The 15184-nt window shown below is 46.1% G+C and overlaps 1 non-coding gene across 1 annotated transcript; it reads left to right on the top strand.

Annotated features, from left to right (window-relative positions):
- The first annotated feature begins 7876 nt into the window (after positions 1-7876).
- Positions 7877-8014, top strand: LOC114808460. Its single transcript, XR_003756308.1, has one exon. It is a non-coding gene; the product is annotated as a small nucleolar RNA SNORA7 (small nucleolar RNA).
- Positions 8015-15184: the final 7170 nt, after the last annotated feature.

Genomic DNA, 15184 nt, shown 5'->3' on the forward strand with positions numbered 1-15184 from the left:
CACTCTCATTTATTCATTCATTCAGTCGTATTTATTGAGCACTTACGGTGTGCAGAGCACTGTACTAAGCGCTTGGAAAGTACAATTCAGTGATAGAGACAGTCCCTTTCCCCAATGGGCTTACAGTTTTGAAGGGGGGAGACAGACATCAAAACAAGTAAACAGCCATCAATATAAATAAATAGAATTATAGCCATATTCACATCAAAACAAGTAAACATTCATTAATATAAATAGAATTATAGATATGTAAATATATACACAAGTGCTGCGGGACGGGGAGGGGAGTAGGGCAAAGGGAGTGAGTCGGGGTGATGGGGAGGGGAGGGGGTGCTGAGAAAAAGAGGGGCTTAGTCTGGGAAGGCCTCTTGGAGGTGGTGAGCTTTCAGTAGGGCTTTGAAGGGGGAAGTGTGATTGGCAGATTTGAGGAGGGAGGGCATTCCAGGCCAGAGGTAGGACATGGGTCAGGGGTCGACGGCAGGACAGGCAAGAACAAGGCACCGTGAGAAGGTTAGCACCAGAGGAGTGGAGTGTGTGGGCTGGGATGTCAAAGGAGAGAAGGAAGATGAGGTAGGAAGGGGCAAGGTGACGGAGAGCTTTGAAGCCAATAGTAAGGCCAATAGTGAAGCCCTCGGCCCCACAGCCCTTATGTGCACATACCTAATTTATTTATTAGAGAAACAGCATGGCATAATTGATAGAGCTCAGGGATGGGAGTCAGAAGGTCGTGGCTTCTAATCCTGGCTCTGCCAAGTGTCTGCTGTGGGACCTTGAGCAAGTCACTTCACTTCTCTGGGCCTCAGTTGCCTCATCTGTAAAATGGGGATTGAGACTGTGAGCCCCATGTGGACAGGGACTATATCCAATCTCCTTTTCTTGTACCTATCTCAGTGCTTAGTACAGTGCCTGGCACATAATAAGTGCTTAACAAATGCCATAATAATGATTGCTATTATTATTATTATTATTATTATTCTACTGGCACTAGTAGGGAGCAGTGGTTGACAGGCAGTTTCTTTTATTAGTCAAGACCCTCTCAACCCCAAGTCATACAGAGTTTCTTTATGTAGAGTTGGTACAGCATCCAAACATAATGATAATAAACTGTGGTATTTGTTAAGCACTAACTACATGTCAGGCATTGTAATAAGTGTTGGGGTGGATAGTGGTCAGTGGTCAGTGGTCAGTGCAGGGGCCTTAGCTCTTTCTTCATCCCCTAGAATTGATATCAGAGACTTCTGACTCTCCAAGAGATCTCAAGAGGTCACCAGCCCATTCCCCAACCGTTTAAGTAGGAGGGAGAACAGGTATCAAATATTCATTTTACAGGCAGGTGACCTGAAGACAGAGAAGTGAAATGACTTGCCCAACTTGACAAAGCAGGTAAGTGGGGAAGCCAGCATTAGAACCCTCCCCCTGAGTCCCCACCCATTCCTCTTTCCACTCGGCCATTCTATCTCCTCTATAACCCCCCTGGATCGGGGCAGTCCACAATGCCACCTTCGCCTCTAGTTTGAGGCTGGGTACACCGCAGGTTGGCTAAGGAACATTTGAAGGGACAGCAGATATCAGAGGTTGGGAAAATTCTGCTTCCCTCTCTTCACTACTGGGACACTCAGGACGCTGAGGTCACAGGACCTTTAATTTACAGGGAATTCAACCCGGGTTTGTGTTTCAGCCAGCTAGCAGGGGTAACTCTCATTTCCCCTTCTGTCCTCTCTCTGTCCCTCTCTCTCCCCCTCTCTCTCTGACCGTCTCTTCCTCTAAGTCTCTTTCTCTGTCTCTCCCTCTCTGTCTCTCTTTCCCTCTCTGTCTTTCTCCCTCTGTCTCTTCCTGTCTCTCTCTGTCTCTCTTCCTCTCTCTCTGACTGTCTCTGTTTCTTCCTCCCTCAGTCTCTCTGTACCTCTCCCCATCTCTCTGTCTGGGAGGTCAGCAAGAAGGCTGATGCAGTAATTCAGGTGGGATAGGAAGAGTGATTGTATTAACGTTGTAGCAGTTTGGACAGACCCCTCTCAAGGTCGCATCGGAGAGTTTTCAGTACTCTACCATTCCTAGCTTGGGCAGTGGCTAGCGAGTGGAAGGCAATCTTCTACAAGTAAAAACTCACCTGTGCTGGGCAGCAGCTACATGGGAGAGAGTCGAGGGCATAGGCTTAAGTTCACTGTGCGGAAAGAGGCAATGGTAAACCACTTCCATATTTTACCAAGAAAACTCTATGGATACACTACCAGGATGATTGCAGTTGGAGGTGGGACGTTCTGGGGGAGATGTGTCCATGGCGTTGCTATGGGTCAGAGACGACTCGATGGCATAAGACAAGATAAGTTGGGATGGAGAGGAAAGGAGGATGGATTTTAGCTATGTTGTCAAGGTGGGCAATGTTGTCAAGGTGGGACCGACAGGATTTAGTGATGGATTGAATATGTGGGTTGAATGAGATGGAGGAGTCAAGGGTAATGCCACTGTCCTCCAGCCCTATGGCCCCGAAAGCCCCACCCACTAGAGTCCCAAGCCACCATCCATAGCTGTAGCTGCCTTCCAATAGCCCCACCTGGTGCATTGAATCGCTAACCTCCCAACTAGAGCGCTGAGACTGTAGTCTACATGGGTTTCTGCAGAGCTCACCTGGCACCAGTCACCTTCTCAATGGTGTGACTTGCCCCGGGGCCACACAATGACAGTTTCCCTCTCTCTCCAGTCCTAGAGCTTGGAGCGCAGACCACCCTCTCTCCCCTGTAATCATAGAGCTCAGGGTCCAGACCACCCTCTCTCCCCTGTCGTAGAGCTCGAAGCTCGGGCCACCCTCTCTCCTGTTTCCCAGAAAAGGCCGATGGGGGAAGCGGATGGGGAGTGATGAACAGACCACCCTGGAAGGCTTCCTTCTGGTGGACTTCTCGGACCTGCCACTGGCTAGTGGAAGCCCTCTTTGTGGCCATCTTTATTTTCTACCTCTTCACCCTGGTGGGCAATGTGGCCATTATCCTGGTGTCCCACCTGGACCCCTGGCTCCATACCCTCATGTACTGCTTCCTGATCAAACTCTCCTTCCTGGACCTCTGCTTCACCAAAAGCATCTCCCCTCAGCTGCTGACCACCACAAGGTCAAGGCTCAAGAGCATGAGCTATTGCAGGTGTGCAGCCCAGTTATTCCAGGCCACTGCACTGGGGTCCACAGAGTGCTTTCTTCTAGCCCTCATGGCATATTAATGCTACGTTGCTCTGTGTCAGTCCCCACACTATGTGGTCATCATGTATCCTCAGCTCTGCCAGATGCTGGCAGTGGCAGCCTGGCTCAGCAGCCTTGCCGGCTCCCAGACCCTCTGCTTGTCCACCCTGCAGCTTCCCTTGTGCAGGCACGGCCGGCTGGACCATATCTTCTTTCTACAAAAACGTTTTTCTACAAAACGCTCAGGCCATGTTTACCCACTCCTCAAGAAACTCCAATGGTTGCCCATCCACTGCTGCATCAAACAGAAACTCCTCACCATTGGCTTTAAAGCACTCAATCACCTTGCCCCCTCCTACCTCAGCTCGTTGCTTTCCCAGTAAAACTCAGCTTGCACACTTCTCTAATGACAATCTTCTCATTGTACCTCGATCTCGTCTGTCTGGTAGCTGACCCCTTGCCCATGTCCTGCCTCTGGCTGGAACACCCTCCCTTCTCAAATACGATGGGCAATTACTCTCTCCCACTTCAAAGACTTATTGAAGGCATATTTCCTCCAAGAGGCCTTCCCTGACTAAGTCCCCCTTTCCTTTTCTCCCACTTCATTCTGCATCATCATGACTTGCTCTCTGTTCATTCCCCCATCCCAGTTAAACAGAACCTATGTACATAACTGTAATTCATTTTTTTCTATTAATGTCTGTCTCCCCACTCTAGACTGTAAACTCACTGTGGGCAGAAAATGTGTCTGTTCATTGTTGTACTCTCCCAAGCACTTAGTACAGTTCTCTGCACACAGTAAGTGCTCAATAAATGCAATTGAATGAATGAATGAATGGGAGTCCCATATGGGATGCCTCTGCTCTGATCGTACAGTCTCCACACAGGAGGTCCGGGTTTGACATGGAGCTCACAGTCTAAGTAGGAGGAAGAACAAGTATTGAATCCTCAATTTTATAGTTGAGGAAACTCAGGCACATATAAATTAAGTGACTTGCCCAGGGTCACCCAGCGAGCAGTTGGCAGACGGGGGATTAGAATCTAAGTTCTCTGACTCCCAGGCCCGTACTCTTTCCACTAGGCCATTCTGCTTGGCAGAGCAGAGGAGATCATGCCTGATGATTTTAGTTTTGTTGATGAAGGAGATGGCAGGTCATCAGGGGAAAGAAATGTACAGAAGGTGTTTTAGTTTTATATGAGAAGCAGATTTATATAAGAAGTAATGGAGAGTTTCAAAGAGAGGAACAATATGTTTGTTCCAATCAGCATTTTATAAATCAGCAGCTATAAATGGAATAAATTGAATAGGGGTCAGGACTGCAGGAAGGGAGACCAGTAAAGAGGTTATTAGATTTCCCAGCCAGGAGGAGGTGAGATGAGACAACAGCTTCTGGTTGGAAGTATATAAAGGAAGGAGCAAATCTGTGTAATACTCCAGAGGAACAACTGGAAGGGAGGGATCAAGGGAGGGAGTTAGTGTTTTTGACAAATGACAGAAAAGGAGAGGGTTTAGGGATGGAAGATGAGGAATTCAGCTTGAGGATATTAAGTTAAAGTGTTGAAATGCCCCAACGACTGTCTAATATAATAATAATAGTTATTATTATTATGGTATTTGTTAGGGGCTTACTATGTGCCAGGCACTGTACTAAGTGATGGGTGGATACAAGCAATTTTGGTTGGACACAGTCCCTGTCCCACGTGGGGCTTACAGTTTCAATCCCCATTTTAAAGATGAGGTAACTGAGGCACAGAGAAGTGAAGTGACTTCCCCAAGGTCACACAGCAGACAAGTGGCAGAGCCAGCATTAGAATCTGTGACCCTCTGACTCCCAGGCCCGTGCTCTATGCACCACATCATGCTGTTTCCCTATTTGTTAGTTGACCTTTTTATTAGCGGAAAGCTATTGCCTGCCCACCAGCATCCTCTATCATATGAAGGTTGGTTCTGCAAGCCTCCCCAGTTCCAGTGAGGTTGGAGTTATATCAAAGTTTGCTACACCACGTAATGGAACATAGGCCTTAAATTGGTGAATTTACCATGACTGCACCTATGGGACCCATGGCGCATGCTCTTGTTTGGAGTCTAAAATTAGTGGGAGGGTGAGGTTTCAATTAAAATGTTCCTTGTATTAAAACCACACCTGTAAGCCCAGTAGAGTAACATGGAAGATCATTTATAATGGGATGGTCTCCTGATCAGTCCCCTGCCAGGATCTGACATGTTGCATGCCTTGGGGGAACTACTATCATAGGTGAATGACCTATGTAATATTTAGTCAGTCGATCGTGTTTAGTGTCCACTGACTTAATGTACATTGATGTTACCATCCTTACCATCTCCTATCAGCTTTAAAGCACTCAGTCAGCTCTTCCCTTCCTACCTTACCTCACTAATTTCCTACTCCAACCCATCCCACACACTTCACTCTTATAACACTAACCTACTAACTGTGCTTCGAACTGCCTCTGGTCTGAAACTCCTCCCCCATCATAGGCAACTGACCACCACTCTCCTCATCTTCAAAGCCATATTAAAATCACCTCCAAGAGCCCTTTCCCGACTAAGACCTCATTTCTCCTACTCTCTCCCTTCTGTATCACCTATGCACTTGGATCTGTACCCTCTAGCATATGTACAATACTTAGGTACATATCTTTGTAAGTTATTTTAATGTCAGTCCCTCCTTCTAGACTGAAAGGTCCTTGTGGGCAGGGAGCATGTCTTCTATCTCTGAGCTATTATAGTCTCCTAAGCACTTAGTACAGTGTTCAGTAAATGCTCAATGCATACCATGGATTGATTGATTGTATTACTTACTAATGGGACTGGTAATATAGAATTGTAGCAGAGTGAATACTAGTGTAGATATTTTTTATATTTATCTGTCCACTGTGGGCAGGGTAGGAAAATGAGGGATTAAAAAGATGTGTCAGCTTTTCCTGACTAGTCTTGTGCTGAAATAGCCCATCCACCTGGATTGATGATTGGCTTCTTACACCTGAATGTTTTTTGGTTTTTTTGTTCTTTAAAACTTACTGGCTCAATTCACATTTATCACTTGTACTTAAAACACAGACCATTTGGTAAAACACAAGCTCATTTTCAACCCTATTTCTTAACCTTTAAAGCTATTTTTTAAGGAACTCGTGGCATTTGGAGTAGCTTTAAGGAGAGTGTTTTTTTAAATATTTGTGGCTTCTTGTGACAGACAAAACTTCCTGGTCATGCCAAGGAAGGTGTAATTTGATATCTGAACCATGTTTAGTAAGTACTGATTTTGTAGGACACTGTTCTTTCAGAAAGAGGAAAACCACTGGCTAAATGCAAGTTATTTCCTACCTCATCCTTTCATGCATATTGATTTGCACCAGTGAAAGGACAATACAGGTATTGCATTAATTACTTTTAGATCACTTACCTACCTCTTTGCATGGGTTTGAAGTCAGAAACCTGGAAAACACATGCAAAGCTAACTAGCACGTATCCATAGGGATCAGGTCATATGACCTACAAAACTTTGGGTCTATCTCTGCATATATTTTTCATCTTTATTTATTCATTTGTATGTATGTAATTGGAGTTTGTCATGTACCTTTTTGGTAGATGTTCTGAATTGTGCCGTGTTAAACCTAGTAGTAAAATGAGACTCTTACTTAAGTCTGAAGCTTCTTAAGAAATATTACGTGTGACTACAAAAACTCAGCTTTGTATTTCCAGTAGTGCAATACATTTCATGCAGTTTTATGCAGTTGATTTGGATTGAAAGCACCAATTTAGTATTAAAAATTAGCACTCCACTTTTCAATTAATCAAAGGTATTTATTGAGCACTTGCAGTATGCAGAGTACTTTTTAAATAAAGCTGCTATGAAGGTAGATAATTGTTTCCTTTAATGATATTAATATTTTTGACTCTTCCATTAATTGCTATTCTACTGCAATTCTATTTATATATGTAGGTATTCCTCCATAAATGCAATAGATACATTCTGAAAAGTTGTCTATAAAGCAAAAGTATACATATTTTATCTTTTTGGACAGCTTTAGTACTAGAAAGCAGCTGTAACTATGAACCGCAAACTACTTGGAGGCCTCGCTATACAGTGCAGAAACTTCCTTGGGCTGGACACTCTGCCCATCCTACAAGCTAACTAGATGAGGGAAATACTTTGGTTTCCAGCAGACTCGGGGATAGGGGAGGTGAGCCCAGTGCAAAGCAAATTCAGCTCACTTCCTATCTTAATAGAAGTAGCAGGAGTGCCAGCCGTCCACTTTAAGAGGAGGGATGAGGGATAAACTTGGGTGGCATCTGGAAAAGGACATGGGGACTGGAGGTATGGCTTTGAGGAAACCATCCCCCTCCACCCTCCCCCTCTCCCTCACGATGTTCTCAAAGGGACTCCATGGGCCTGTGCTCGAGAAGCTGTACACACAACCAAAACTCGTTCACATAATTCTATTCCTTAAGCAGCACACTGGCCAGTGGTGCGGAGACAGGAAAAGAAATAGAAAATGGACTCTAGAAGGCCAGCAGCATATTCTTTGAGATACTGTTAAACAAAATGCGGTTGCTGTAGTGTATGAGATTCCAACTCAAACTAAAGAGTTATAGTGCTGCAGCTGAGATGCCTGAACTTCCCCTAGGTGCCACATTTGATGCCTTCAGCAGTCCCACCAGGGTCATTTCATAGACTGTACTCAATTAAATCCTTCTCAGGGTCACACCTGGAGAGTTCCCAGGACTCTACCAGTCTCGACTACAGGAGGGAGAGTCAGGCAGAGGTATACTCATTCCATTCCTAGCTTAGGCAGAAGCTAGCAAGTGGCAGGCAATCTGCTACAAGTCAAAACTCATTTATGCTTGGCAATGGCAGCATGGAAGACAATCAAGGGCAGAGACTCAAGTTTATTGCACAGAAGGAGGCAATGGTAAACCATTTCTGTATTTTTACCAAGAAAGCTCTATGGATACATTACCAGAACGATTGCAGATGGAAGCGGGGTGTTTTGGGAGAGATGTGTCCATGGCATTGCTGGATGACTCGATGGCATAAGCCAAAAAAAAAAAACTCAATGAAAAATAGCAAGGCAAGATCACAGAACAACAAGGTGAAGTCTTAGAACATGCACAGTGTGATCAGTTAATACCACGTTAGTACAATCACTCTTCCTACCCTGCCTGGATACCTGCTGGTCTCTTTGAGGGTCTCCGAGACTCCTGTCTCTCCCCACTCCAGTCCATACTTCACTCTGCTGCCCAGAGCATTTTTCTACAAAACGTTCAGGACATGTCACCTGCTCCTCCAAAACTCCAGAGGTTGCCATCCACCTCCACATCAAACAAAAACTCCTCACCAATGACTTTAAAGCACTCCACCACCTTTCCTCCTCCTACCTCACCTCGCTTCTCTCTTCTTACAACCCAGCCCACACACTTCTCACTGTCCCTCAATTTTGCCAGTTTTGCCAATGACCCCTAGTCCACCCCCGCCTCAGGCCTGGAATGCTTTCCCTCCTCTAATCCGCCAGGCAGTTAGTCTCCCCTCCCTTCAAAGCCTTATTGAAGGCACATCTCCAAGAGGCCTTCCCAGACTAGGCCCCCCACTTCCTTATCTCCCACTCCCTTCTGCATCACCTTGACTTGCTCCCTTTGGTCTTCCCCCATCCCAGCCCCCCAGCACTTATGTACGCATCTCTAATTTTATTTATTGGCATTCATGCCTGTCTTCCCCCCCCCCCCCCCCACAGAGTGTAAGCTAGTTGTGGCAAGGAATGTGACTGTTTATTGTTGCACTGTACTCTTCCAAGCACTTAGTACAGTGCTGTGTTCAATAAATATGATTGAATGAACAGTTGAATGAATGAATCAACAGACATACATGAATCAACAGGGGAATTTCTCCTTTATTGGTGTTGTTTTAGAATACAAAGTAAACTAAGATGTTTTTGTATATATTTAGTTCTATATATATATATATATATATATATATACACCCTCTAATGTTAATCCTCTGTTTCAACCCTAAATTCTTCCCTAAGTGGTGCCAGAGTTGTATACAAATCAAGACACAGTTCTCCTTATTTTCTTCCGCTCCCCAAGAGGCCAGGGACATTTCATTCTCTGCAAGTGCTCCAGGGAATCTGGCATCCTAAACGACTGTTCAGGAAGCAGCATGGTGTAGTGGATAGAGCACGGGCCTGGGAGTCACTTTGCTGTATGACCTTGGGTAAGTCACTTCACTTCTCTGGGCCTCAGTTACCTTAGCTGTAAAATGGGGATTGAGACTGTGAGCCCCACGTGGGACAGGGACTGTGTTCAATCCCATTTGCTTGTCATATTATATTATATTATTGCTATTGCATGTTAATTGTTAACTGATCTCAGTGCTGTCATTTACCTCACTGAACTCACCATGACCTTCCAACCCCCCACTCTCATCTGCCCTTGCCAATCCTCACCTTCCTCTTCCCCTCTCCCACTCAGTTTTTTCCCTTACTTTACACCGCCCCCCCTCTCCTCCCCATCTCCTCCCTAGAATCCCACTTTACCAGCACCAACCCTCATCCCCCTCCCCTTGCGCTCTTCCCCACCAAACCCCTTCCTTCCAACCCCTTCCCTTCCCTCCTCCCCGCCCACCTCCCATTCCAGTTCTCCTGTCTCATCCCCACCCCTCATCCCCCTCTCCACGCCCAGGTCCCCGCCATCTCATTCCCATCCAAACCTTCCCCACCCCCCACACCCTTCTCCCTCTCTCCTCCCCCCTCCACAGCTGCTGCCAAGTGTAGCCTATGGAACCCCCGCTCCATTATAGGTAAGCTCCCTTTCATTCTTGACCTGTTCCTTTCCCGCTTTCTCCTCCTCTTCGCCCTAATGGAGACCTGGCTTATCCCAAAGGACACGGTCTCTTCTGCTGCTCTCTCCAGCGGAGGCCTCTTCTTCTCCCACTCCCCCAGACTCACTGGGAAAGGAGGAGGCGTCGGCTTCCTTCTTGCACCCCAATGCCGCTTTCTCACTATCCCCCTCCCCCTTCCCTCTCCTTCCCCTCCTTTGAAACCCGTAGTATTTGCCTCTACCACCCCCTCCAGATTCTTGTAGCTGTTATCTACAGCCCTCCTTACCTTCCCACCCACCTCCAACTTCTTTAATCATCTTGACCCCTTTCTCACCTTCCTTCTCTCATTGTCCTTGCCCACTCTGATCCTCGGAGACTTCAACATCCACATGGATGTACTCGGTGGCTCCTCTGCCGCCCGCCTTCCGTCATTCGTTGACTCTGCCAACCTCCTGCTCCAACATACCTCACCCACTCACCAACTTTGTCACACCCTCGATCTCATCATCTCTTACTGCTGCACTATCTCCACCCTCACCAACTCTGAAATCCCTCTCTCTCACCATAACCTTCTCGCCTGCCTCCTCTCTCACACTGCCTCCCCCCGTAAATCTGTATTACCCACACACACAGACCTCTGCTCTCTTGACCCCAACCATCTCTTTCAAAGCATCACACCCCACCCTGCCTCCCTATCCTCTCTACCCACTCTCGATGATCATATTACTGCTCTCAACTCCACCCTCTCTACTCAACTTAAGTCGCTCACTCCCCTTTCCCTCCGTCGCTCTTGCTCCACTAACACACAGCCCTGGATCACTGCCTCTATCCGCCTCCTTTGCTCTTATGCTCGAGCTGCTGAACGCTGCTGGCGAAACTCTAAGCACCAAGCCAGCCTTGTTTGCTTGAAATATATCCTTTCCTGCTTTAACTCTTCCCTCTCCTCTGCCAGGCAAAACTATTTTTCTTCCCTCATTGACACCCATGCCCATCATCCCCGCCAGCTTTTCTGGACATTTTACTCTCTCCTCAGGCCCCTTGTTCCTCCCCCTCCTCCATCCCTCACCCCCAACGACCTGGCCACCTACTTCACTAGGAAAATTAACACCATCAGGTCTGAACTCCCCGAAGTCACCCCTCCCCCTCCTCCATCCCCCCCACAACCCTTTCCCCTACTTTTCCATCCTTCCCAGCAGTATCCTCAGAGGAGATCTCCCTCCTCGCAAGTGCCACTCCCTCTACCTGTGCTTTGGACCCCATTCCCGCTCATCTTATAAAAACTATTGCCCCTTCCCTCCTCCCCCTCCTTAACTTCCATCTTTAACCACTCATGCTTCAACGGCTTCTTCCCCTCTGCCTTCAAACATGCTCATGTCTCCCCCAACCTAAAAAAACCCCCATCTCTTGACCCCACTTCTCCTTGCAGTTATCATCCTATCTTCCTCCTGCCCTTCCTTCCCAAACTCCTAGAACAAGTCGTTTACACTCGCTGCCTTGAATTCCTCAACTCCAACTCTCTCCTGGACCCCCTCCAATCTGACTTCCATCCCCTCCACTCCACCGAAACTGCCCTCTCAAAGGTTACCAATGACATCCTTCTTGCCAAATCCAATGGCTCCTACTCTATCCTAATCTTCCTCGACCTTTCAGCTGCCTATGACACTGTCGACCATCCCCTTCTCCTCAACACTTTATCTAACCTTGGCTTCATGGACTCCGTCCTCTTCTAGTTCTCCTCTTATCTCTCTGGCCGTTCATTCTCGGTCTCCTTCGTGGGCTCCTCCTCCCCCTCCCATCCACTAACTGTAGGGGTTCCTCAAGGGTCAGTTCTTGGCCCCCTTCTGTTCTCCATCTATACTCACTCCCTTGGTGAACTCATTCTGTCCCACGGCTTCAACTATCATCTCTATCCATCTCCTCTCCTGTTCTCTCCCCGTCTCTCCAGGCTCGTATTTCTTCCTGCCTTCAGGACATCTCCACCTGGATGTCTGCCCACCACCTAAAACTCAACATGTCCAAGACTGAGCTTCTTATCCTCCCAAACCCTGTCCTCCCCCTGACTTCCCTGTCACTGTGGATGGCACTACCATCCTTTCCGTCTCACAGGCCCACAACCTTGGTGTCATCCTTGACTCAGCTCTCTAATTCACTCCACACATCCAATCCGTCACCAAAACCTGCTGGTCTCACCTTCACAACATCGCTAAGATTTGCCCTTTCCTCTCCATCTAAACTGCTACCCTGCTGGTACAAGCTCTCATAATATCCCAACTGGATTATTGCATCAGCCTCCTCTCTGATCTCCCATCCTCCTGTCTCTCCCTGCTCCAGTCTCTCCAACCCTCCACCCGGATTATCTTTCTACAGAAACAGTCTGGGCATGTCACTCCCCTCCTCAGAAACCTCCCGTGGTTGCCTGTCAACCTTCGCATGAAACAAAAACTCCTCACTTCTGGCTTCAAAGCTGTCCATCACCTAGCCCCCTCTGACTTCACATCCCTTCTCTCCTTCTATAGCCCACCCTGTCCACTCTGCTCCTCTGCCTCTAATTTCCTCATGGTCTCTCATTCATGCCTGTCCCTCTGTCGACCTCTGGCTCACATCCTACCACTGACCTGGAATGCCCTCCCTCCTCACATCTGCCAAACTACCTCTCTTCCCCTCTTCAAAGCCCTACTGAGAGCTCACCTCCTCCAGGAGGCTTTCCTAGACTGAGCCCTCCCTTTCCCTCTGCTCCTCCTCCCCTCCCCATTCCCTCTACTCCTTCCCTCTCTTCTTCCCCCTTCCCCTCCCCACAGTACTTGTGCATATTTGTATATATTATTTGTTACTCTATTTATTTTGTTAATGATGTGTGTATATCTATGGTTCTATTTATCTTGATGATATTGACACCACACTACTTTTGTTTCACTGTCTCCCCCTTTTAGACTGTGAGCTTGTTGTTGGACAGGGATTGTCTCTTTCTGTTTCCGAATCGTATATTCCAAGCACTTCGTACAGTGCTCTGCACATAGTAAGCACTCAATAAATACGATGGAATAAATGAAAACTATGCACATTTTCTTATTTAAGACATGTAACAAGCATTCATTCATTCATTCATCCATTCATTCGATCGTATTTATTGAGTGCTTACTGTGTGCAGAGTACTGTACTAAGCGCTTGGAATGTAAAATTTGGCAACAGAAAGAGACAATCCCTGCCCAACAAAGGGCTCATAGTCTAAAAGGGGGAGACAGACAGCAAAACAAAACAACTAGTCAGGCATCAATACCATTAAAATAGGTAAATAGAATCATAGATATATACACAAAATAATAATTTTGGTATTTGTTCAGCACTTACTATGTGCCAAGCACTGTTCTAACTGCTGGGGGTAGATACAAGGTAATCAGGTTGCCACAAGTGGGGCTCACAGTTTAAATCCCCATTTTACAGATGAGGTAATTGAGGCACAGAGATGTTAAGTGACTTGCCCAAAGTCACACAGCTGACAAGTGGCGGAGCCAGAATTAGAACCCGTGACCTCTGACTCCCAAGACAGTGTTTTTTTTTCACTAAGTCATGCTGCTTCTCTAATTCATTACAAGAATTAATGTTTAAATAGACTAACTGGGTATATGTTGTGTGCACAATTGTCTTTTAAGATACACTGAGTCTTGAAATAATACTGTGGAAGAAAAACAAATTTACTATTACTGCCTGAGGTAATCATTTTACAATCAAGTCTTTTTCTTAAAGTTTTTTAATTTGAAAATTTGGATCACCAGGGCAAGCTCTACAGTTCAAAATACAACCAGATCTCTTAAAATGAAGACAAAAATAACCATGTTTATTCCTTGGGAGAGTCTTTTTGTATGCTTTGGTTCAAAGGGGATTTGCACCAATTACTTGGGATTGTTCATGTAGTACCAGTAACAGTATTTCTTAAGCACTTTCTGTGTGCAAAGCATTGTACTAAGCCCTAGGAGGGAATATACAGGTGGGAATTAGATATGGTCCCTTTCCCTTACAGGAAGTGTGTGTGGGGGCACTGGGGGGAGGAGGGCGGCATTCACAATATAAGAGTACACGAATGGGGAGAAAGGATTGGAGACAGAAGCATCAGAGCTAAAGTAACTCCCCTCAGGTGACCTTATTCAGTCCGAGATTGAAGCTACAAAGGTACGAAGTGTTCCAAGTCTGGAATTTCCAACCCTGCTGCACAGCAGGTAGCCCTCTTCAAACTTGTGTGGACACTAGGGAAGACCATACCATTTGGTATATACAGCTACTTAAATGAGGAGAGACATGGGTCACTCCTGCTCTTATGGAAGCCTCAGAAGCTTTAGTGGCCTTCTTTTGAGAGCATGGTGGTAAGATACAGAAAAATCCTTGGCCTAAATACTCCCACCGGCCCAAGGGCTGATCTAAGTTCATTGATCAGTGAACCCTTGGCCAACTGAAATTACTGTAGGGGCAACTGGATGTTTAAAAACAATCTCCAACCAATGATGTTAGTTTTAGCTAAAACACATTCAAAGTTAATACAAATTCACCTTTCTTGGGAAATTCAAAAGCTCATCCTTTACTTAAAATATGTCTCTAAGTGCTCTCCTTGCAATCTGGCCAACATCAACATTCATAACTTCCACTTCTTGATGTCCTAGCAAGCCTTCAGAAATCACTAACTGAGACTTAGAGTTTAGAATTTAGAGCCAAGGCAAAATAAAGGGGGACAAATTCATTTGCTCATTCACTTGTATTTATTGAGCACTTACTGTGTGCAAAGCACTGTACTAACCTCTTGGGAGAGTACAATATAACAGCAAATGGACATATTTCTGCCCACAACGAGCTCACCATCTAAAGGGGGAGACAGACGTTAATATAGATAAATAAATACATAAATTACAGTTATATACAGATATGTAGAGACAAATAGTATGTAGTGGAAATTCTCTTGAAGCCAGCAGAGCAAATTTATTATGACACCCCAAGCCAGTTAAAGGCCAGGTACAGATGAGCACTAGGAAGTCTCTCTATCCCACAAACGTTTTCAGCAGCACTGCAGGGCAGCAGCAGCAGTAGTAACAGTAATAATAGTATTGATAGTAGTAGTGGTAATAATAGTACTGGTGGCAGTAGTAGTGGCAGTCACAGTAGTAGCAGCAGGATTTATTGAGCACCCATCTGGTGT

Source organism: Ornithorhynchus anatinus, chromosome X5 (assembly GCF_004115215.2).
Source record: "Ornithorhynchus anatinus isolate Pmale09 chromosome X5, mOrnAna1.pri.v4, whole genome shotgun sequence".
Taxonomy (NCBI): domain Eukaryota; kingdom Metazoa; phylum Chordata; class Mammalia; order Monotremata; family Ornithorhynchidae; genus Ornithorhynchus; species Ornithorhynchus anatinus.